Here is a 27,208-nt window from a genome sequence, read left to right on the forward strand (position 1 = left end):
AAGTATCAAAAAATTCCAGGGCTTCTAGTTGTTTAAAACCTTTAGCCACAAGCCTAGCTTTATATTTATCAACAGATCCATCCGATTTTAATTTTTTACGTAAGACTCATTTACATCCAATTATTTTACAACCCGGTGGTAAATCAACTAGCTTCCAAGTTTTATTGGAAATTAGCGATTCCATTTCATCATTTATAGCCTCTTTCCAGAAAATAGCATCATGTGAAGTCAAAGCTTCTTTTAAAGTGAGTGGATCATCTTCAACTTTAAAAATATAATAATCAGGATCAAAATCTTTTTATATTCTAACTCGTTTACTTCTTCTTAACCCAAAAACATCATTTTCTTTATCATTTAAAGTAGAAGTAGAAGAAATAGGCAGTGACAAAATATTTTCTTTAGTCCTTTGACCCCCACTATTTTTAGAATCAAAAGAAAATTTATTTTCATGAAAAATAGCATCACCTAATTCTATTATCATGCTATCTTCAAGATTAAAAACTCTATAGGTTGTACTATTTGAAGCATAACCAAGAAAAGCACAAGTAATAACTTTTTTTACCCAACTTAGAGATTTTAGGATCCATTAATCTTACACAGACTAAGCTATCCTAAACTCTTAGATATCCCAAATTTGGCTTATGACCTTTTCACAACTCAAAAGGTGTTAATTTGGTCTTTTTACGAGGCACACGATTCAACACATAATAAGCAGTCAAAAGAGCTTCGCCCCAAAAAACTTAAAGGTGCACAAGACTCAATTAACATGACATTAATTAACTCAACCAAAGTTCTATTCTTCTTTTCCGCTACACCGTTAAATATAGGAGAATAAGGAGGAGTAGTTTCATGAATTATACTCAATGATCTTAAAAAAGAATTGAACTCAAGTGACTCATATTCACGCCTCTATCGCTTCTTATACTTTTTATTTTTCTATTAAACTGATTTTCAACTTCATGGAGAAAATTTTTAAAATTCTCAAATGCATCACTTTTATTTTTCATTAAGTAAACATATGTAAACTTAAAAAAATCATCAATGAAAGTGATAAAAGATCTATTTCCTCCACGAGTTAAAATTTCACCAAGTTCACAAATATCAGTATGAACTAATTCTAATAAATCAATTTTTCTTTCAACTTGGAAATGAGGCCTTTTTGTGATTTTAGCTTTACTACAAGCTTCACATTTTTCAAAATTCTTTTTGATCATTGGAATTAATCCTAAACTACTCATGATTCCCACACAACGTTCATTTATATGACACAAACGAGCATGCCAAAAATTAGTAGAAGAAAGCATGTAAACAGAGTAGATGTTTTATTCATTTCAACACTCAATTTGAACATGCCATCACATGCATACCCCTTTCCCATAAAAATATTATTTTTCACAATTATATACTGATCAGATTCAATAATCTGTTTGAAGCCTATTTTATTAAGAAGAAAATTAGACATTCATTTTTTATCATAGAAGGAGTATATAGCACTTCTTTTAAGATTAATACCCTTGCAGAGGTAAATCTCAACTCGATATCTCTCATTCCAAGTACTTGACTTGTGTGTGAATGTCCAAGCATGATGGTGTTGGACTCCTCAATGTAGACACGTAATTTTTGACCCTCCCAAATTTAATATATATATATATATATATATATTGGTATTAAATATTTTTATTTTTGGTATAATATTATTTAAATTCTTATTTTATTTTAATAAATTTTTCGTTAAAAAAGTAAATAACTAAATAAAGTTAATTTTGAGATATTTTATTTATATTTTTTCTAATTTTAAAAATAATATAAAAATTTAAAATATTTTTCTTTTCTAAAATTTTAAATAAATTAGTAGTTTTAATATTATTATATTTATTTTGACTATTTGTAAAATTTATTGTATTTTTCTTAAATATAAAATTAATTAGTTATTATTATATTTATTATTATCATTATTTTTATTTGTTATTATTATTGTCTTCTATTTAAAAAATAATAATTATTATATTTCAAAATAAAAAAAAAAATCCCCTTATCTATCAATTAACCTTTCTCCACAAATCCCTGTACTTAAAAGACTCCCACCCCCTTCCCACAGATGGAACTATACTAACATTATTATATACACTGTACACAGGATCAGACCAAAAATTAGACACTGAACAAAAAAAATAGTCAAAGTTAAAAGAGAAGAGATCAGTAAAAAAAAATGCAACATCAGAGGAGAGAAGAATAAAAGGGAAAACAAAAACAACAGATAAAGAGAAGAAGGGAAAAGTTGAAGTTGAAATTCTGTCGAAGTTTCAGTTACGATATTCGAATTGCTATTTTAATATATCAACAGGTTCTTGTTTCTTATTTAATTATGTAACATTTATGTTATGATGTTCTTGTGAAAATATAAATGAAAAATGCTTAGGTGATTTCGTTGCCTTATTTAGCATGTGTAATTGCCTAGTTTTCGTAGAATTTCATGATACTTGTTATGCCATTATACTACTATGTATTTGTATATTTATATTTTGATACCAACATTTCATTCTTTACAATAGACATTAATTCACATATGCACATTCACTGTGTCACTTTCATACATACATAGTGAGAAAAAATAGAATAGAAATTCTAGATAACAGACAGAGAGGAAAAATATAAAACCAGTAAAAATATAGTAATAAAAACAGAAATAATGTCACGCCCCAAAATCCCATCGGGTCGGACTGGCACCCGAAGCCGAGAAGGCCCGGGAGAACCCGTTCAAATACCTGTACTTTCACTTACATGTCACCAAAAATTGGACAACACTTCGTTGCATATAAAAGGATCTAATTACCTGTATCAGCACAACACGCGCAAATATATATATATATATATATATATATATATATATATATAACCACATATACAAATATAACATCACTATATAAACTTCCATGACTTTACCCTTCCTTATGTCTACAAAGCCTCTAGGATATACATGACATAACTAGGGTCGGGACAAACCCCCGCCCACACATGACTCATGTACAATAAAAAAACATAAGGAACCGACTCGGAAAGCTCCGAAGAAAACTGGAGCTCACCAACAATAGCTGTATGACCTGACTCCTACTTGTGCGGTGTATGAGCTGAGGTACCTGTGCCTGCAGCATGAAATGCAGGTCCCCCTTGAGGGACGTCAGTACGAAATATGTACTGAGTATGTAAAGCTGTAAATAATCATATGTGATATGGGGGATCAAGAAAATCAGACACAAGTGAATAAATCATAATAGAAGTGAACCATACTCCATAAACACTTTTAGGATCATGTACATTATCATTAATCTGAATTGGGTTCTTGAATTCAAACACATTTGTGGAATGGTATACATTCGTTCATTTCATTCTTTACAATTATCATTCGCCATTACCTCTTCCTCCCGAACCTCCAACCACCTAACAATAATCAATACTGTATCGTACTGTGACCATTAGGCTGCCCCCAGTACATATCAAATGGGATCGACCCATGCTAGGCTTATGCCCCTGGGATACCACCCATAAACACATAAATAGGGATCGACCCATGCTAGGCTTATGCCCCTGGGATACCACCCACACGTATATCAAGTAACACACATAAGAGATCTTTCCAATAACTTAGTTCAAAAGCTTTTGAGATTATTACATTAGTGTTCATGCCAATATAGTACCTTTGGAACAATGATACATCAATAGGAATCAAGTAATAGACCTTCTATACAATAACGATGCAATAAAGACTCATTGGTACATCAACAATGTGTTTCAGAATCATCAATATCACAACAATGAAATAGGAGCCTTTTGGTAAATCAATGAAACATTTTGACACTTTATAGAATGGAAACAACTTCGTTGGTAACGTAGAACAATACATGTTTTAGGACAACCTTGGAATCTTACTTGATAGAACATTGGTGTTTTCATGCCAAAGAACATTGTTAGAGTATGCTTTACATACCTCGTTGTAGATTCGGATACCAATTCAACACAACTTCCCTCCTTTACAAATCACTTATCTACAATGAAATGTTTGGCATCTAGTATTAGCAACCCAACACCACAATTCTCTTCCATAATTCCATACTACCAATATTTGCAAAACATTCCAAAAACCAACTTGAACAATAGGTTTATGTGTATATATATATATAATCATCATTTCAATACCACATCATCAATACCACATCATCACACCAAATTCCTTCACAATTCAACAAAATCCAACATCATTTCCCAATCATCTTTCAACAACAATCAAATAACATACTTCTTATGCTCACATGCATATATATATATATACATATCCATATAAATAACACCAACATAATTTACATCCTTACCATAAAATGGTTCTTTTGATTTCGAAGTCCTGTTGGCACAAATAAGGGGTGCTTCTCGAAGCCCTCGAGACGGTGAACACAACTACGGAATCAATTTGGATTTTCTACGGTTGAATCACAAGATAATTGGAGTTGAACTTAGGCTAGGGTTTCTTATTCTTCAATGATTTGGATGATAAATGGTGGATATAAGGCTAAGTATATGTATATAATGACCAATTTTCGTCCATGAGGTGATGGAAAATGACCATATTGCCCTTAAAAATTTAAGTAAATCCGAATCTGTTCATGGTGGACTGTTTGACAAGCTAAAGTAGATCGACCATAACTCTTTACTCCGATATCGAATTTGGGTGAAATTGGTATCATTGGAAAGATAATTCAAAGGGATTTTATTTCATATAAAGTAGTCCACCCAGTTCGTCCTGTACAAGGAGTTATGATCGTTTGAAGTTGACCCTAAAAAACTATTTTGAGAGGCTGAAGTAAAACGAGTATAACTCTTTACTCAGATGTTGGATTTGGATGAAACTAATTGAATTGGAAAGAAGACTCAAAGATCTTTCTTTGTAGCTCTCCCAGTTCATTATATTTAGGGAGTTATGATTGTTCAAAGTTGACCCAAAAAACTGGCAGGCCTCAGTAGTTTGTGTGCAGGAAATTTTCCTGCACATTTGCTGTTCACAACATCCCGGCCACCGTTTTATAGTTTCGAACATGCTCGATTATATCCGAAACTTATCCGTTTTTGGAAATATTTATATCGTTGGAAAGCTTATTCAATAAACTTCCTATGGAACGATCGACGGGCAAATTCCGATATAAATAAGGTCGATTCCTATACACATATAATCAAACTATACACTTGAAACCATCTCAAAATAATCAATACTCATACTTAAACTCAAATATACCTAACTTAGGATCAATACATATACTCCAACACATATAACAATGGCTAATGCACGTAATTAAGTACGGGGTGTTACAAATAAGAAGAAGTTTGCTTATTTTTAAGCGACCGAAAACCCATCAGGAAAAACCTCAGGCCGCGGGTTCATCATAGTTATGGCAAAATTTGTTGACAGAAAAATTTAAAGCATCAGTGGCTAAACTATCATACACCTATTCATAAAAACACGCCGGAAAATACTCTCAATCATTGGTTTGTCACAGTTGTGGAAAAACGACACCAAAAATTCTCTCAAAACCCATCGGCTAGCCTGCCGCGCCACTTCCTTTTCCAGCCGATCCCTCACTGAATCCGCGCCACTAGAGCTAGCAACCAACCAAAAAAAAAAGATCTGGCGCTACTTCTCCGGCCAATATCCACGCCGGAAAACCCATTAAAATAGGCAAAAACTAGCCGGAAAATTCCAGCCTCACCAGCACCGCTTCCCTCTCCCCGTTCACACGTCGCCGACCCCTTTTTTCTCTTCCTGCCGCTGACGCCTATCCCCTTCCCCGTCGGTACTTCACTGCACCGCCAAAATCTATTAAAAAATATTCAACGGAGTAGTGTCAATGATACCAGTCCCGATTTCGATTGAATTTTGCTAATATAAACCAATATTACACCCAACTAGTCTCGATTCTGGCGAAAGTTTGTCAGAAAATGGACGAAGCAGTTGCAGGGTGTATGGATCTGATGTGTCATTATTTTAAGAAGTTAAGCAATGGTATAGAATATGAATGTATTAAATTTCATGTTTTGGTTAATGATTTTATGTTATTTAACAGTTTAAGTATAATTACTTTGTATAGTTTTTCTTATTTATTATATTATTTATTATTTTAATATATATATATATATATATATATTTGCTTATTCATTATCAATAATAAGGTTTAATCATTATTTGTTTAATTAATTAATCACTTTAATTGAATTTTGTTAAAATATATTATTAAGATTAAATATTCTTTCAAATAAATAAATTATTTTGAATTTATAAAAGATAAACCAATGTCTTTGACGCTAGATAATTTTAAGCGTGTTTAAAATATCCATCTTAATTAAGAATGCGGCACACACATCTTTTCGAGATATTTAAATTTCAAGGATGCAATAATGCACCTTGGAGAATATTTTTCTAGAATTAATTTTTCACCAATTTATTTAACATAAAGGACATAGGTAGCTATTTTCAGTATAATAAAATGAGCGATTCAGGCCTTAACTTAATTTTTATAAAAATAGTTTTAGTCAAGATAAGTCAATAAAAGCGACCGTGCTAGAACCACGGGACTCGAGGGGTGCCTCACACCTTTTCCTCGGTCAACAAAATTTCTTACCCTGTCTTCTATTTTTGCAGACCATAATAAAGAGTCATTTCCTATTGACTAGGGATTCAAAAAGGTGACTTGGAACACCATAACTCAATTCCAAATGGCGACTCTGTAATTAAAATAATCAGTATTCAATACTGTCACTTTAATTGAAAAAATCCTTTGACTCAACCTCAGATCCCTTCGAGCGAAAAAGGGGTGTGACACTCAAAATTTGTATATTTTTTAAACCAGTCTTTGTCATAACAGACATGACGGTTTGCACCAGAGTCAACCCACCGTCCATCAACATTTACCATCATGTTTATGTCTGTTATCACTGCCACAAATGGTTCTTTGGTAACGTTTGCCTGAGGTGTAGGCCCACGTTTTTGATACCTGTAAAATTGAGCAATATGCCCACTCTTGCCACAGATAAAGCACGGTTATTTTTCTTGTACATGTTGATTTTTTGCTTGGTTATTTCCACCATTATTATTATTGGGATGTCTACCATTATTTTTCTTGATTTTCTTCTTCTTAGGCTTCAAAATAGTATTTTTGTTAGGTTCATGGGTAGCATTACTTGAAGATAAATTTACCTTGGGTGTGACGTTATTCTCTTCGATTTGCATAAGTGCTCTTGGCCCCTTGCCTCTTCTTCTACCATTGATTTATTGCCCACCATTTGGAAACGAAAAAATTTGTTAGCCGCATATTTTTTCGCTCCCGCCTCCTCAGTGTCATACTTACTCTGCAATGCTTTCCAAATTTTCTTTGCATTAGAGTAAGTTCTATCATAATAATCATAAAAATTATCAGACAGACAATTAAGTAAAAAATACTGACACTTGTAGGAGTCACTATTGTATTTTTCAACTTTCTCTTCAAGAGAGATAAGTACGTCGTCAGTCATGGAAAAATTATCTACTTTATTTGGATTCTTCCCAGTTAACACATAAGAAACATTGAGAAGACTTAAGTAGAAAAACACTTTATCCTTCTACCTCTTGAAGTGAGTACCATTGAACCGGAATGGCTTGTTGAAATCTCCCATCTTGACATCCACGGAATTTTCAGTTGTTGCCATTTGAACCCCTTAAAATTGTTGGTGAAAATTACAATAATTTGCAATAATATTACAACTGATTACAACTGAAAAATTACAAATGAATAAAGAAAAATAGTATTTTCTTCTTTTACGGTTGAGGCGCTGATATCTGCTCTCTTTAAGGAGATTCAAGCCCATTGCAACAATTGTTTCACCGGTCCAGTAGTAATACTCTTAAATTGTCCCCTCCAGAATACAACAACCTACTCAGAATATCTCAACAACTCTGGACAAGAGTTGAGTTCAAAACTCCATAAAAATAACACCTCCCTTCAACTAATAAACTCTCTTTAATTACTATGATATGGAAACTTACAATTTTCTTTCTACATATTTTGCCGTGCATTGTAGTCTTCTTTATATAGAAGAAAAATGCTTTCAATTGAATGTAGTGTGCCAACTATTAGGCACTGGACATAAATTAGAGGTTAGAAAAAGTAAGTTAGTGCAGGTGACACAGAATAGTGCTAAGACAAAATAAAATGATTCTGCACAAAAAATAAAGTTGCACTATGTAGTACCTTTAGGATGTTATAATTTTTAATAAAAATATTTAAAAATGTAAAATGAAACTTCACTGCAAAAAAAGCACTCGTGTGTTAATATGTTTGTTTTTCGCTGCAAAATAGGTGTCAATAAGCAACTTCACTGCAAAAAAAGCACTCGTGTGTTAATATAGTTTGTTCTTCGCTGCAAAATAGGTGTCAATACACTTGTTATTGTGAATTATTGTGTTGTTAAAGTTGGCCGAGACTAGGTCTCAAAAGGCTGTAGATGATAATTTGTGGATTGTTTTGGTCTGATTTGTGTTGTTCCCTGTTCCCTTGTTTGTCTTGTATCATGACTCTAATTTCAACTGCTTTATCATTTAATTAAAATATATCATTTGTTAGTGGTGGTGTTACAAGTCTTTTGGGAATAATCCTTCTATGATTTCCTATTTTAGTTTGAAGCATTCCATTAGCAGATAAATGGTGTACTGCAGTTAGTTAAGGGCACGTGACTTGCACGCATTCCGAAAGTTAGTTAGAGTTGTTAGCAAGTTAGTTAAATAACTAACTTCTATAAGGTTTCATCTCTGCTTCTGTAACTGAATTGGCTTTCCTTTATAAGGATTCATTTTCCCTCAATTGTAGCCATTGAGTTGTAATCAATAGAAATCCTTCTCTCTTTCTCTCTCTCAAATTCTCACTTGTTCTTCTTCGGGCTTAACTGTTAAGGGCAATTCTGCATTTTGCCCTTTAGGAAAAGCTCAATCCTCATTCTAGTTTGGTGTGAGTTGTATCATTGGTATTAGAGCCAGGTTTCCTCTAACCTACTGCCATGAGTGATCACAATACTCACATGTAAGAGTTATGGAGAGAAGTCGATGTGTTGAAAAATTCCATGGAAGGAGTTGTGAACTCTGTTACAGATATTCAACACGCTATTGATGCGAAGGTTGCGCAGGCTATGGAAGATATCAGAGGTTGCTCGCAGGGAATTTGAACCCACCAGGAGCTCCCCTCCTCATGGAAATATTGCGAAAAATGAGAACCCAGAAGTGGTGGGGGTTCGAGATGATAATGGAATGGGAAATTATCAAGGTTATAATAGGAAATTTCAGATTGATATTCCCAGGTTTGATCATCAGGTATTGAAGGATTGGTTCTATAGTTGCGAGCAATTCTTCGACGTGTATGAAACCCCAGAAAATCTGAGGGTAAAACTTGCTTTTTGCAAATTGGATGACAGGGTTGTCCAATGGCATCAATCCTTTATGAAGCATAGGTTAACAAGGGAATGACCGAAGTGGGGGGAGTATGTTCGATGCTTGTACGCAAGATTTGGGGCAGAATTGTTCGATGACCTGATGGGAGATTTCAAATATCTTTGTCAGGTAAACTCTGTAAAGGATTATGTTAATGTTTTTGATGAACTACTCACTAGAGTAGAACTCTCTAAAGATTATGTGGTTAGTTGTTTTGTGAGAGGATTAAAGCCGGAGATTGGATTAGCAGTTAAAATATTAGCTCCGAGGTCATTGGCCAAGGCTGTGAGCTTGGTAAGAATTCAGGAACAAACTTTGGAAGTAAAGAAGCAACATTTTACCAGCTCCACTTCTCTTCCTAAAAAAATGTTAGATATACCTCCCCTTATCCCCCTTTTTCATACGGAACCCCTCAAAACACTAAACCAAACACTGCTCATTTCCAAATACCACCCATTTTACCTACCACTTCCAACCTTAAATCAAATCCCAGAAGAGCAAAATTACTGACCCCAGGTGAGATGGAGGGAAAAGGGAGCAAGGGGTTATGTTTCAATTGTGATGAGAAATACTCTTACGGTCATGTATGTAAAGGGAAAAGACAGTTGTTCTCTATGGAAATAGAAGAAGGTGAAGAAATCACAAAAATAGGGGATGGAATGGTAGTAGATTCTACTGAGTTGTTAACAATGACTGGGCATAAGTGGGCAACTGATGAAGAGGGAGCGATCTTGCCACGTGTGTCTGGCCATGCTATGAATGATATAAGTGACTTTTGGACCATGAGAGTCACTGTGAATGTCAAGGGAAAGTTTGTACAGGTGCTGATAGACACTGGCAGCACCCATAATTTTTTGGATTTGAACACTGCCAAGAAACTGGGGTGTGCACTAACTACTATCACTCATTTTGCGGTGTCAGTAGCTGATGGCAAAAAAGTGCAGAGTTAATTTATTAGCAAAAAAGTGGATTGGAAAATGTAAGGGGTAGCTTTTAATTATGATATGTTGGTGTTGCCTATTGGAGGGTGTAATATGGTATTGGGCATCCAGTGGTTAATCACTTTGGGTGATATTATATGGAACTTTAGGAAGCTCAAAATGTAATTTACTATTGCTAGCCACAAGGTGTCATTGAGAGAAATCCAACTAGCTACTATGAAGATGATACAACAGAACGGCATGGACAAACTATTAGCAAAACCAGCTGAACTTTGCATGATGTCTGTAGGAGTACTTAAAGAGTATAATCAGGATGGAACCAGTGGTAGTTTGCTATCCATGGAGCCTACGACTGATGAGTGTAGTCACCAAGAGGATTTAACCCCTCTTTTAGATCAATACAATAATTTTTTTGAAGTACCAAAGGGGATACCTCCGGCAAGAGAACAAGACCACAAGATCACATTGCAAGAAGGGACTTCTCCAATCAACATTAGACCATACAGGTACCCTATAGTACAGAAGGATGAAATTGAAAAAATGGTTGATGAGATGCTTGAGTTGGGGGTGATTAGGCACAGTACTAGCCCTTTTTCTTCACCAATTTTCATGGTAAAGAAAAAGGATGGATCATGGAGAATGTGTGTGAATTATAGAGAATTGAATAATCACACTATAAAGGATAAGTTTCCAATACCTGTGATTGAGGAGTTGCTGGATGAATTACATGGAGCTAAGTATTTTTCTAAGTTGTATCTTAGATCAGGGTACCACCAAATCTAAATGCATGAGCCCGATGTTCCAAAAATAGCTTTTAGAACCCATCATGGCCATTTTGAGTTCTTGGTCATGCCTTTTGGCCTTACTAATTCCCCCTCTACTTTCCAAAGCCTCATGAATAGAATTTTCTAGTCCTATCTCAGAAAATTTATACTTGTGTTCTTTGATGACATACTCATTTATAGCCCCAACTGGTCGGACCATCTATCACACCTAGAAACAGCCTTCAAGGTGTTAAGAACTCATGCTTTGTATGTGAAGAAAAGTAAGTGTGCTTTTGGAGTTAAGCAAATTGATTACCTAGGTCATGTTATCTCTGAAGATAGAGTAGCTATGGATGGACATAAGGTGGATCCTCAACCTACTACACTAAAGGGGTTGAGAGGGTTTTTAGGCTTAGCTAGCTACTATCAAAGATTTATTCAAGGTTTTGGTGCCATTGCTAGGCCCTTGAATGATCTCCTAAATAAGGGAAATTTTCACTGGTCTGATGCAGCATCACATGCTTTTGAACAAATTAAGCACGCCATCACATCAGCTCCAGTTTTGTCCCTTCGTAACTTCTCAGTTGAGTTTGTTGTTGAAACTGATGCCTTTGGTAGTGGAATTTGAGTTGTGCTGACACAATTCAATAGGACAATAGCCTTCTTTAGTCAAGGTCTATCTGAAAAGAATCAAGCTCTCTCAATATATAAGAAGGAGCTCCTGACTGTTGTTACTGCAGTTCAAAAGTGGAGGCCCTATTTGTTGGAAAGAAAGTTCATAATCAAAACTGATCATCAAAGCCTCAAATACTTGTTAGAGCAGAGAATATCTACACCAAGTCAACATAAATGGTTGATTAAATTGCTTGGTTATGACTATACTATCTCCTATAAAAAGGAAAAAAACAATATTGTAGCAGATGCATTATCTAGAATGGAAGGTTCCATCCAGCTTAATAGCATTTCGGGGGTGCAGTCAGCATTACTAGATGCTGTGAAGGACTCATGGAACTTAGATCCTCACTTGAAGCAACTAGTCACTACCATTCAAACTACAAGTCCACCTAAACACTATTACTAGTTCCACAATGGGATCTTGAGCAGAAAAGGAAAGGTGATGGTGGGATCTGTACCAGAGGTTAGAAAGGATCTCAGTTTTTTTATCATGATAGTCCTAATGGTGGACAGTCTGGCATCACTGCTACACTACACAGGCCGAGACAAGAGTTTTATTGGAGAATGATAAAAGAGGATGTTTATACTTATGTGAGACACTGTGATATTTGTCAAAGGTGTAAGAATGACAATGTGGCTTACCATAGGCTACTGCAGCCTCTTTCCATCCCGGAGAGAGTATGACAGGATATATCCATGGACTTCATAGAGGGCCTACCTAAAATATCTGGTAAGGAAGTCATTTTTGTGGTTGTTGACAGATTGAGCAAGACTACTCATTTCATGTCCCTTAAGCATCCATATACAACCCTTGATGTTGCTCAGTTATTCATGTCTGAAGTGTTTAAGTTGCATGGGATGCCTAAAACAATTGTGTCTGATAGGGATGCAATTTTCACTAGCAATTTTTGGAAGAAACTTTTCTAATTGCAGAAAGTGTTTTTATTAACCTCCACAGCCTACCATCTTCAAACTGATGGTCAGACTGAAGTGGTTAACAGGTGCTTGGAATGTTACTCAAGGCGTATGACCTTTGAGAAATCGAAGGAATGACCTCAGTGGTTACCTTTAGCTGAGTGGTGGTACAATACCACTTTTCACTCTGCTATTAACAGAACCCTTTATGAAGTTATGTATGGGCAGAAGCCTCCCCCTTCTACCATATATGGCATTTGACTCTCAGTTGGATTTGGTGGATAGAAGCCTTCAGGCTAGAGAAGCTACCTTGAGGAGCTTGAAATTTTAGTTGCAAAGAGCTCAAGATAGAATGAAGCCTCAGGAAAATAGGAGGAGGACTGACAGATCATTCTCAGTAGGAGATTAGGTTTACATCAAACTTCAACCATACAAGCAATTGTCTCAAATCTCATGTCTTCTAAAAGCTTTCTGCAAAGTTTTTTAGGCCTTTTTAGATCACGGCCAGAGTTGGTGATGTTGCTTACACCTTGGCTTTGCCTACGGATTCCAAAATTCATCCAACTTTTCACATCTCATAGCTGAAACAGAAGTTGGGACCTCATACTGCTTTACCTACTCTGCCAGTGGTGCATTCAGATGTTGGACATGTCTTACTGACCCCTGAGTCCATTCTCGACAGGCGTTTGATCAAGAAGCATGGTCGGCCTGTCACTCAATTGCTTGTTAAATGGCTTAATGCAGCTGAGAAAGATAGCACTTGGAGGATTATCTCTCTTTTTATCATCAATTTCCACATTTCAACCCTTGAGGACAACGATTGTCTGGTGGGAGAGGCATTGTTACAAGTCTTTGGGAATAATCCTTCTGATTTTCTATTTTAGTTTGAAGCATTCCATTAGCAGATAAATGGTGTACTGCAGTTAGTTAAGGGCACGTGACTTGCACGCATTCCAAAAGTTAGTTAGAGTTGTTAGCAAGTTAGTTAAATAACTTGCTTTTAAAAGGTTTCATCTCTGCTTCTGTAACTGAATTGGCTTGCCTTTTCCCCAATTGTAGCATTGAGTTGTAATCAATATAAATCATTTTCTCTCTCTCAAATTCTCACTTGTTCTTATTTGGGCTTAACTGTGAAGGGCAATTCTGTATTTTGGCCTTTAGGTAAAGCTCAATTCTCTTTCTAATTTGTTGTGGGTTGTAGGGTCTGAATTGTATAGGCCCATTAACTTTGAGATGGAATAGATGATGTCAACTATGGTACGTGGGTGATGGGCGAAGAAGGCGATGGACATGTTCTCCACTAAATGACATAAACAAATTTGCTAGATTTATTAGGAGATGTTGATCTATTATTGATGAAAATAAAAAATTCGAGGTGATATACATGATCATATTTGGTGGGCTAACTGGTATAAAGTGATAGAAAAGGAATTGTTCAAGTTTTTGAAAGTCGAGAACTTCTTTTTCTTGTATCAAGGATTGAAAGTCGAGAACTTCTTTTTCTTGTATCAAGGATGGAAAGTGTGAAGCAACCAGTAAAATTGGATGATGAAATTATGAGGTTTGTTAGCTATTATCATAACGGAAAAATTGACTTCTTTTCTGGCTAAATTCTAATGGTAATTGAGAAGATAAACGAGATATTCTTTTTCGAATTTGCTACGCCATTTTAATTTGTACGAGAAGTTCATTAATTATAGTCTCCAAATATTTTTTTTAAAAAAGAAGTTAGCCAATTGTTGCAATGCAGGATCTTGATTTTTATTATCAAAATTCAACTAATAGTATGAAGATTTAAGAAATTTTATTCCCAATTTTAAAATACTAATACAAATTATAGAATCAAAATTATAAAAAAAAGATTAACTGAAAACTTAAAACTCAAAAGTTATACTTTTTAAAATCAATCTATGCTATTCAACCTAAAAATTTTGTTACCAATTTTTCATGTTTATTAGATTAAGTTCTTTCATTTGAATTAATTTGTGATTTTTCATATCTAAATTAATTTGTAAATTTTCATTTTTGGTTGATAAAATTTTATATTTGAATTCATTCACAGTTTCTTATATCTAAATTATTTTTAGCAAGGTATTTAAGTTTAGGCAAAAACCAATTGAAATAAAAAAAAATTGAACAAAACCAACTAAATAAATTGATTTTTATTTAATTTTGTTTGTTTGATTTTGATTTTGTTAAATAAAAATTAAAAATAACTGCATCGAACCAGTAAGTTATATATATATATATATATATATATATATATATATAATTCTGTATGCATAATGTATATTTTTTATGAAGAATTTAAGTATCTAATCATATATGTGTAATATATCCATCAAAATTTATTCAAAAAATAAAAAATATGAAAACAAAAAAAAAAGAATGAAAAGGGCCAGATCGGGTCCAAGCAAAAAGGTTGTTATCTGTTGAGCAAAATCTGATAATGTATTTTTAATATTATCTGCTATTTTAGTAGATGTGTCTTAGAAACTTATATCATTTTCATATTTTATCCCAATTTAGGTGGGAAAAAAAAAGAATTATGTAACATAATTCATTTGATAATTGCATAGTCTTTTTTTTTTTTTTAATTTCATGTATGGTTAATAACTGAATCAAATTAGACCCAAATAGATAAAAATCAAAATCGATAAATATATATTTTATTTGATTAGGTTTGATTTTAATAATTGAAAAACCGACTAGATTTGATTTGATTTTAGTTGTGACCGATAATCGGCCCAAATCAATCCATAACTACCCCTATTTATTAGTGAAAGTTTAAGTATTTGAGTTAATTTGTGATTTTTGTATTTAAATCAGTTCACGATTTTTCAAAGGCGGCTCAATAAATTTGGTGGCTTAAACTCAAATCCTAATAAGTACGAGGTTTCATGTTTTCTTAATAAAATTAATTTTTATGTACATCACATGTGTATCTGGTGTATCACATATGTATTTCGTGTGAGGTTCGTACATCTCGTGGAAGAAATGTGGCGAAAACTTTGAATCTACTTACATCTCGCCATTTCACTAATGAATGGCGGTTGAGTCTTGATGCATGTGACATTTTTGCAACTCCAGTTTTTTCTGCCAAAGATTTGCTGAATGAGACACTACAGTTTCTTATTTGGAGGAAACGTAGTCCTAAGAAGGCTATAAAAATCTGGGGCAAAAATGAAGCTTCAACACTTAGGTTCACTTAATAGTAAATGAAGACCGAACCATCCTGGAAGAAGTTGCTATACTCACCGGTTCTAGTAGTTAACGTAGGTACACAGATTTTTCAACAGCTCTTAGACCTGAACTCAAATCATTTTTTACGGGCCTCAGTTTTTAGTCTCCGTTAGGTATGATTATCATGCCTTCGATTCCCGTTGGTGCAATTCGAGCGGGAGTAGCTGAACGGACATTCTTGGGTTACAGATTCTTCGAGCGACGAACAACTCCTCTTTTGATGTGGAGGATTCTTTTCTTCGAGATATTTATCCATTTCTCTTATTTGTCAACTAGAGGTGGATAGCTCGTGTCAGCACGAGCCCAACACTATAAATATTTTTAGTACTAAAATTTGATATTGATGAGATAGAAACATAAATGTACACTGATTTAATTAAATATTATTAATTTTAATATATAAATGACTTATATTATTAATTCTAATATATAAATGATTTATAATAACTAATTAGGGGTAATATAGTAAATCACGAAGCAATTAGGAGTAATATAGGCAGACATGTCATCTTTTTTTAATTAAATATTATTATTTTTTTAATAAATAAATGACTTATAATAATTAATTAGGGATGATATAGTAAAATCACGGTTAAAGCAGCTGAAACAAATGTCATACATATCTATTTTTAAAATTAAATATTATTAATTCTAATATATAAATGACTTATAATAATTAATTAAGGCTAATATAGTAAAAAAAATATTATTAATTCTAATATATAAATGACTTATAATAAATAATTAAGGATAATATAGTAAATCATGGAGCAATTAAGGGTAATATAGGCAGACATGTCATCTATTTTTTAACTAAATATTATTGATTTTTAATAAATAAATGACTTATAATAATTAATTAGGGATAATATAGTAAAATCACGGTTAAAGCAGCTGAAACAAACGTCATAAATATCTATTTTTTTAATTAAATATTATTAATTCTAATAGGTAGCGGTATGGTCTGCGTACACTCTACCCTCCCCAGATCCTACTAGGTGAGAATACACTGGGTATGTTGTTGTTGTTGTTGTAATAATTAATTGGGGGTAATATACTAAAAACATATTATTAATTCTAATATGTCAATGACTTATAATAATTAATAAGGGGTAATATAGTAAATCATGAAGAAATTAGGGGTAAAATAGTAAATGACGAAGCAGTGGTCGAAACCAAATGACTTATAATAATTAATTAGGAGCAATATAGTAAAAAAAATTATTATTAATTCTAATATATAAATGACTTGTAACAATTAATTAGGGGTAATATAGTAAATTACGAAGCAATTAGAGGTAATATAGGTAGACATGTCATCTATTTTTTAATTAAATATTATTAATTCTAATATATAAATGAATTATAATAATTAATTAGGATAATATAATAAAAAAATATTATTAATTCTAATATATAAATGTCTTATAATAATTAATTAGGGATAATATAGTAAATCACGGAGCAATTAGGGATAATATAGTAAATGATAGGGGTATTATAGTAATCTATTTTAAATTAGATATTATTAATTTTTTAATACATAAATTACTTATAATAATTAATCAGGGATGATATAGTAAAATCACAGTTAAAGTAGCTGAAACAAACGTTATAAATATCTATTTTTTCAATTAAATATTATTAATTCTAATATATAAATGATTTATAATAATTAATTAGGGGTAACATAATAAAAAATATTATTAATTCTAATATATAAATAACTTGTAATAATTAATTAGGGATAATATAGTAAATCATAGAGCAATTAGGGTGTAATATAGTAAATGATAGGGGTAATATAGTAAATGAAGAGGTGTTTGACTTATAATAATTAATTAGGGATAATATAATTAAAAAATATTATTAATTCTAATATATAAATGACTTATAATAATTAATTAGGAATAATATAGTAAACTACGGAGCAATTAGGGGTAACATAGTAAATGATAGGGGTTAATATAGTAATCAATTTTTTGTGAATTAAATATTATTAATTTTGTAATACATAAATGACTTATAGTAATTAATTAGGGATGATATAGTAAAATTACGGTTAAATCAGCTGAAACAAACGTCATAAATATCTATTTTTAATTAAATATTATAAATTCTAATATATAAATAATTTATAATAATTAATTAGGGGTAGTATAGTAAAAAAGATTATTAATTCTAATAAATGATGGGGGTAGTATAGTAAATGAAGAGGCGGTCGAAACCACCTCACTAGAGGTGCATGGCCCGTGTCAGCACGAGTCCAATACTATAGACATCTTTTAACACTAATATTTGATATTGATGAAATACAAACATAATGTACATTGATTTAAAACAATCACTTTTAAAATAATAACTATTTGATGGTACTCGTTAAGAAGTGAAGTTTTATAGGATAGTTTTTTTCCATATGATAAAAAAGTGTGATGCGTTGTGTAATCGAGTTATTTTAATTGTTTGATGATAAGATTGAAACCTGTACAAAATATAGAAAAAATGTAGAACTAATATTCATAGGATTATTTCATACAAAAACTAGAACAAAAGATATTTCAATTAACAATAAAGTCTTGGATCATCTTCTCAAAGATGATTATGGTTGAAGCAGCTGCAACAAATATGTCATAAACGTATATTTTTCTTGTTTTAATTAAATACTATTAATTTTCTAATACATAAATGAGTTATAGTAATTAATTAGGGGTGATATAGTGAAATCACGATGCAACTCTTGAAGCAGTCATGTTGAAATAAATATTTTAATTAAATATTATTAATTTTTTAAAATTTAAATGACTAATAAAAAAATATTATTAATGATAATATATAAATGGCTTATAATAATTATTTAGGGGTAATATAGTAAACCATGGAGCAATTAGAGGTAATATAGTAAAATGAATTATAATAATTAATTAGGGATAATATAATAAAAAGTATTATTAATTCTGATATATAAATGACTTATAATAATTAATTATTTTTAATATATAAATGACTTAGAATAGTTAATTAGGGGTAATATAATAAATCACTGAACAATTAGGATTAATAGAGCCAGACATGTCATCTATTTTTTTAATTAAATATTATTAATTATAATATATAAATGACTTATAATAATTAATTAGGGATGATATAGTAAAATCACGATTAAAGCAACTGAAACAAACGTCATAAATATCTACTTTTTTAATTAAATATTATAAATTTTACTATATAAATGACTTATAATAATTAATTAGGTGTAATATAATAAAAAATATTATTAATTCTAATATATAAACGATTTATAATAATTAATTAAGAATAATATAATAAATTACAAAATAATTAAGGATAAAATGATAAATAATAAAGAGTTGGTCGAAACCAGCTCTTCTATAATATAGAATAGTAATCTAATTTGTCAAATATATCTAAATTGATCAATTTCCTTCAATATTTGCTCATTTTCTTCTATTTCATATTTCATAAAGCAAATCCACTATTCCAGCTAAACCAACAAAGCGACTACATTGCTAATGTATCTAGCATCCCCTCATAGAATTTTACTCTTCATTTTCTAGTCCTCATGATTAGACAACGGCAACATACTCGGAGGAGCTTAGAGTTTAAGTGTATTGTTTTCAACATAATTTAATTTAAGAAAAATAAATTTCAATTACAAATAAAAATATGAAAAAATAATAATTTTTATTGATAAACGTTGTAGCCGTGTACAAATCTGTTCCTCCCATTCTTCTCTTTTGATTTTCTCCATAATTCGAAGGCTCAGTAGCGTATTTTTCGAATGTAGACATATTTGAATTTGATATGAATTTCTTTGTAATTTAAGAGCCGTTAGTGGCGTATTTATCAAACATAGGAATATTTGAATTTGATCTCCATGAAAGTACGTTTGTGGATCTTCTATTTGATTATCAAGAATGAGAGGATTTTGATCTCTTTATGAATATCCCATGAGATATTGGAGATCTTGATGCTTTTAAGGAAATATTTACCTCTTGAATTCTTCTTGAAGAGTTACAAGTTTTAGAACTCTGTAAACTCTAACAGAAATTGAATTCTTTTTGTACAGGCCATGATGCTTTTACTCATGACATTTGTCATGAATCTAGCTGTGTTGCCTCTTATTTGTGTCTTGAAAGCATGGATATTCATTTTTCTCGGCATTGTGGTTCATTGTGTAGGACTCATAATAGTCCCTACCAAAGATAAGAAAGAAAGAAAGAAAGAAAGCGAGCTACCAGAAGCAGAGATCTGAAAGTTACACTGATTTTGAAAAAAGCAACCTTCAAAAGAAGACAATGAAGTGTAGTTGACCTTTTGTATGTAGAATGTAGTGTAGGAATAGACAGTTAGAAATTTGAAAAAACGTGAAGAATTAGATATTTGTAATAAATTTCAGAATTCAAGATAACATTGGTATCTTTTTCATTTATTTTCTACCGTTCAGAATTAGAGACGTCCAATTGAGCATGATCAATACCAAAACCCGGAAAAACTTTTGTCACAACTTGGTTAAACTACAACCTATTTCCAGAATTCCGATGGTATATATTGACAGCAATCCGAAACAGACCTTCTCAAGCTCCACAGATGCGGGAGCTTCAACTACTGAGTAAGTTTTAAAATGCCCCACGAATTTTGTTTTTATTTTGGTCACATATAAGATAGTAATAGTTTTTAGTTGTTTAATTTATACTTGATATTTGTAATTTGCCGACCTAAAAAGCCTAGGTGGTATATACCTTGAATCACTTAATGCTACTGAAAATCGTACTACTGCTAGATTAGCTATGCTGATGTTTTAAGATATAATCCCCTCACCCCCTCCTTTCTTTCCCTTTTAAACTAACTGATTTAAGACTGTAACGCTTTAAAAAGTGGTCATGTAACGCTTCGAGTCTGTACACCGAACGCTACACGGTGCTAGCGACCCCGAAGGACTATCAACTAATCCATGACTGGTACCTACTGTGAGAACTGAATAATAGTAACACTCTAATAACAATATAACTGAAATAAATGCAGAAATTAGACTGAAGTCGCCATGAGGTTCATAACTGAACAAATACTGATAACTGAATACTGAAAACTGAAACATCTGTATGAAATACTCTAGTCTGAAAGTCTCTAACTGTCTGAATAGGGAGTTGATGGGACAAGTCCCCAACTAAGTCCATCTACTGAATATGCTGAACTACCGAAATGTTGAAAGATAAATCTGTCCTCGAATGATGAGAACTCACCACTAAATCTGCTGCTGATAGTCTGGGCTGCTAAGTGCGGCCAGGAGCCCGTGCGTTTGAACCTATGATATAAGACATCATAGTGCAAAAGAAAAGGTATGCGTCAGTACTTTGAATGTACTAGTATGCCAAGTGAGGTATGCTGATATACATGGGTTCATATGCATGAACAATAACTGGTTGAATAACATGAACGTAACTTAATGAGAGTACATGCATGAATACATAAACTTTAAGTGAGATCATGTTAACACTGGATACTGAGTTCTGAGTACTGATAAACTGATATTTGAGTTTACTGATAACTGTATTATGATAGCTGAGTGACTATTTCTGACAGTCTTGAGTCTGTAGAACTGAACTAAGTTCTATACTGAGCTGGGTGACTATGTCTGACAGTCCTGAATCTGTAGAAGTGAATTGAGTGTTATACTGAGACTGAAACTGAAATTGAAACTGAGACTATGGAAAGTGATCATCTAACTGACATGCCCCTCTCTGAATAGATTGGGGTCCAACCTGTAACCCCCATTTGGAAGGGTGTCAGTACCGTATTACGGGTAAAGATAAAGTTGTGAGTTAACCCTCTCTAACAGGAAGCCCTTTTGTCAAACCTCTCTGGCAGAAAAACTAGTACGAGATGTATCAACCCTTGTCTGACCGGAAGATATCTAAACCTACGCTGGCTAAGTAGTTTTGTAACGCAAGGATTGCTAATAAGGATCAAACCCTCTGCCGGCAGGAATGCCCTATCCCTTGTCTGGGACCTCTTATCATGCTCTAAAGGGCTGAGTTAAGCTTAGAATTTTGCGGGGTCTTACAGGTCATTTCAAGTGTATTTAATAAAATTAGTTTTTCTATGTATCATACATGCATCTTGTGCAACGTAAGTGCATCTCGTGCGATGTAAGTGCATCTCGTGCGACTTATGTGCATTTCATGCAGCATATGTGCATCGAGTTGTCAATTAGTAAAAATATTTAGAATCACATAGATATTATCGTTAAAAATGTGTGTGAATATATTATCTTAGTGAACGATATTTTGACTTAATTTAATAATATTTTTAAAAATTCTAAACAAGTAGTTTTTCTCCCAAATTTTCTCATGAAATTTAACAATACATATTTTTTTAAAAATAAAATATTATAGAGAATATATTTTTACAAAAAATGGACTTCAAACCCTTTAGTGGCTCTATGGTCGAGCTCACCCTGGAATTTTTTCTTTGTCCGCTATTATGGATGTTTTGAATCTGAATTATTTCCTAGGTGCTCCTCATGATCGATTTTTGGTGCTACACTTTGAGTAATACTTTCATTTTTCTTCAATAATCAACAATAACTTTGTATTCTTGTTATTCTCTGGATAGGTAAAACTTATTTTCTTTAATTGTACAAATGTTCTTTATATGTGAGTAAATTCCCTAAATAGTCACCCATGTTAGAAAATTTGCCTTATAATATTATTTTTGTTTCTTTTAGGACCATAATATCACCCAACTATTTCTATTTTCCTCAAAATATACTTGACATAATATCAACATCATTCTTTCTTCTAATAGGATGTCATGTCACATATGCCATGTCACATTTTTTTTTAATAATAAATTTTTTAACTTTTTAAATCACCGATCTTTTACCCGAGAAGAAGATTACAAAGAGGCATATTTTTCTGCCCGGAAAAGTTTTCTAGGGTTCTGAGGCAACTTCTAACATGAAATCCTCTGGTTCTTTGACTAAATTGTGGGTTCTTCAACGAATAAATTAATGAATTTGCAGAATAGATTACATCCCTAGCCTCTGTATACCTTTGATGTCGACCAAAGAGATCGTCACGAGGTAAAATTCATTTTTTTTTTCAATCTTTGAAGTTTAAATTGTGAAATAATTTGAATACTCAATGTGGTATTGGAGTAATTTTCTTAAAATTTAGAAATTTTTTTGCTTGTTTTTGAATGGGATATTCTGTTGTTTGAATCTGCGTTATGAGTTTGTGTCTATAGTCTGTGTAGAACATGGGAGACATCTACTCTTAAGGGGTTATTTGGTTGAGAATAACTAGAATAAGTTATTCCGGGATAATTAATCCAACGATTAGTTATTCCACCATAGGTGATAACTAATTCCATCACTTAAAGAATTTCGGGACTAAGTAATGCCTTCATCCAAACGTAGGATAAGTAATTCTGCATTTTATCCCAAAACTATTGCACCTTATACCTCTAATGTTTATAAATTTCTTGCATCTCTAAGTGCTCAAAAAGGCTGTTGACGCTTCTTCAAATCAATCTCCAGATCAGTCAAAGAACAAGCTGAAAATGATGATTTGTGGGATTATTCTAAATTTTATCATCCAGAAATTTGGGTAGATTCACAAATGGATTTGAACTTAACAAAGCAGTCAACTAGAACTCACGTAATGAATTCTTGATTTGTTTTTTTCCAGTTAATTTATTGCAAAGTTATGATTTTTTTTCCATTAATTTTATTGCTTAATTGTATTTTTTTTTTCCCTTTATTATTGGCTCAGGGAGGTGTGCATGTTGAATCTGTTGATTGACCTTCTTTTACGGCAAAGAAAGGAAGCCATTTTGAAAGAGAAGTCATGACGAATTATGTAGTTTTGTTGAAGAAGAAGAAGAGAAACTTTAGTAAAATATAGGGATTATGCATTAATTTCTTTTGTTAGTTATGTGAAACACTTATTTAGACATGTCTCTGTGGTCATATTATGGCGTGGTACAGTGTGATGTTGCCACTTGCCTATAAAACATTATTTAGCTGTAAATTATAGCAAGTTATGACACTTTTTTGAAGTATTGTTGCTATAAATTGTTATTTTGAAGGACAAATTTATTTGTGCATATAATTTGGTAAGGCAGTGAAGAAAATTTGTTATTATGTTTTGTCTTCCTGATCAGCTCCAAGGAACTAATTTAATTTTTTCTTTTGATAAGAGAAAGACTAATTTTTTGTATGAAGAGAAGTTGACGTTCATGCAAATACTCGTGAATGAAAGAGAGAATAAAGATTTTCGCTATGAAATTGAAGTAACTAGATTCTCGTATAGAAAATAATGTATTGAACTACTGAAAGTATAACAATATGATCACTTATTCACCGTTGCAGCTTCGAAATCTTCAAAAATTAGGTAAATGTTTTGATTGAATATGTAAAAAAAGTTGTTTATTCTAAAATCAGGTAAATGTTTTGATTGAATATGTGAAAGAAGTTGGTGCTTATAGAGACATAAACATCTTTTATGTATTGTTAAAAAAAGAAAAAATGTGATATCGCATTCTATTAGGAGAGAAAAGAATGTTGGTATTGTGTCAAGTATATTTTGAGGAAAATAAGAATAGTTGGGTGATATTGTGATCCTAAAAAAAATAAAAGTGATATTATTAGGCAAATTCTCAAAATTGGTGATTATTTAGGGAATTTACTCTTATATGTTTATGAAAGTTTTCGATGCGAGTATGTTAATTTGTTAAGTTGATTAAAGTTTTATATTTAGTTCGACGTGTACTTCTCAAATTTTTAGTTTTACATCATCTTTATATTATGCTTTGGAGTATTGTGTTCTCATTTTTCTTCAAACATCAAAGAAAGTATGGACTTTCAATTTTACAATGTTATACCATGCTTTTGAGTACACTAATCAATTTTTTCGTCCACAACTTCAAAATATTTTATTTGTAGATTTGAAACTTTGGTTAAGTTCCAAATTTTGTTTTCATTTATATATTGCACTGTTTTCCATGTTAGTTAATAAAAATTTTGGGGGTTACAGAGGAACACAAGTGGAAATTTTTTCTGAATATCGTATCGAAGACAACGGTGTCCATTAGGCATTTTTGGTTAGTGACAACTGACATTTCACAACTTTTTTTACGGAGATATTCACTTAAATGAATACCTCTATGTGAATGGTACGACTATGTTGTGGACCTTAAATTGCAGCATTGGAACTGTGGCAATCTGTCAACAGCCAAATTGACTTTTGTAGTAGCAGAGCGATAATCAGAGCACTTGATAGCATTATGAAAATCATGAGGAAGTACATCATCTGGCACAAGATCCATGAACGTTTTGAATGGTGTGGCGTTTGATAGAACAACAAAAGAATGCAATATAGTTCCGTCAGCCAACAACACCCCATGCACTCTACCCGTGTCCGCAATCATCAATTTCGAGACTTCCGGCATTTGTCAATATGGTTGCACCAGCCTCCTTTGCAGCAGCTATAGCCGATGACACACAGCCCATTCCCCCTTCAACATATGACCAAATACCACGATCACCATCAGATTCTCCCATCACGTGATGTAGCAATACATATCCACTTCCAGGTGTACGAACGCTTGCCGTGGTCCCTATCACCGCATCAGTTGCAGGAGTTGCTTTCAAAACATCTGTATATAGGGCAGTCCGGTGCACTAAATCTATCGCTATGCGTGGTGTTCGGAAAAGGGCCTCACCACAAGGGTGTATCGTACCCAGCCTTACCTTACATTTTTGCCAGAGGTTGTTTCCAAGCCTTGAACCCGTCACCTCTTGGTCACATGGCAGTAACTTTACCGGTTATTCCAAGGCTCCCTTCTCAGAACATCTATCTCGAACCAGTTATTCAAAACCTTCGAAGCTGGCAACATATATATATATTGGAAAAGAATAAATAAAGTAAATTACATTCATGGTCATTTAACTTTATTTCTATTACATCAAAGTCACTTTTCTTTCATTCATTACACAAAAGTCATTTTACTTTTCTCAAGCCATCACAAAAGTCATTTTGCTTTGCTCCAGCTATCACAAAAGTCACTATGATCTGATTTTACAATAATCCAACCGAAAAATGATGTGGCAACCTTAATTAATTCTTAATTTTAATTTAAGAGAATATATTATATTATATATATCTTGATCGTTTTATATACGTGTCCAACCTAATTTTTCTTATGAACTATATAACGGAAGAATACCGGCCTAATGAAGACTATTTTCATTAAAAAAAAATTGATTGATATTTTTGTGAAACATTTCATAATATTGCATTCATCTGTCGAAAAAGAGTAATAAACAAGATAAATTTTTCAAAACACACACACATATATATAACACATTATTTTTTAAAGATTTTTTTATTTTTTTAAGATAAATCAACATGCTAAAGATAGTTTTAAAATAAAACCTTTTTAATTTTGTCATCGAATAGATATTATCAAAATTTGTACAAATAATATTACTGACAGTTGTGTTAATAAAAGTCATAAAATATAAGTAATTTAATAGATAAAATAAATTATTGGATATTTAATTTTTATATTTATCAATTAAATTAGTTAAACAATATGTAATTTATCAAAAACTGAATATTATAATAATACTTCTAAGAGAATTAATCGATTAGTCAAACAATTAAAAGCACAACGACAAACTCAATAAATAGAGTAGTTTATTATATTATTATGATATACAGAATGCAAAGACCCAAGTGGCAAGAAATGTATGAAAAAAATAATTTTATCAACTACATGTCATAATTTTAGAGAGAGAAAAGTAAATTTATCAACAATATGACACAATTTAATTGAGAGAAAATTAATTTTATCAATTACATGTCACAATTTTAGATGAGAAAGGTAATTTATCAGCCACATGTCACAATTTTAGATGAGAAAGGTAATTTACCAGCCACATGTCACAATTTTAGAGAATTTTTGAAAAGTTAAAATTACCATAATCATATCAATTACATGTCATAATTTTAGAGGAGAAAATAATTTAGCAACACATATCTCAATTTTAGAGAATTTTACGAAAATTTAAACTACCACAGTATCATTGTGAGGACTATCAAATTTTGATATCCCCTTGTATATAAGTATAATTTTAATTTCATAAAAGT

General features: G+C 32.2%; 1 long non-coding RNA gene and 1 pseudogene across 1 annotated transcript; both read left to right on the plus strand.

Annotated features, from left to right (window-relative positions):
* Window positions 1-15,905: 15,905 nt before the first annotated feature.
* Window positions 15,906-20,361, plus strand: LOC124896300 (annotated as a pseudogene).
* A 2,588-nt stretch (window positions 20,362-22,949) lies between these two features.
* LOC107861367 lies at window positions 22,950-24,140 on the plus strand. Its single transcript, XR_001671795.2, has 3 exons — window positions 22,950-23,136; window positions 23,593-23,713; window positions 23,828-24,140. It is a non-coding gene; the product is annotated as an uncharacterized LOC107861367 (long non-coding RNA).
* The last annotated feature ends 3,068 nt before the right edge of the window (window positions 24,141-27,208 follow it).

The sequence above is a fragment of the Capsicum annuum genome, chromosome 2, assembly GCF_002878395.1.
Source record: "Capsicum annuum cultivar UCD-10X-F1 chromosome 2, UCD10Xv1.1, whole genome shotgun sequence".
NCBI classification, from domain to species: domain Eukaryota; kingdom Viridiplantae; phylum Streptophyta; class Magnoliopsida; order Solanales; family Solanaceae; genus Capsicum; species Capsicum annuum.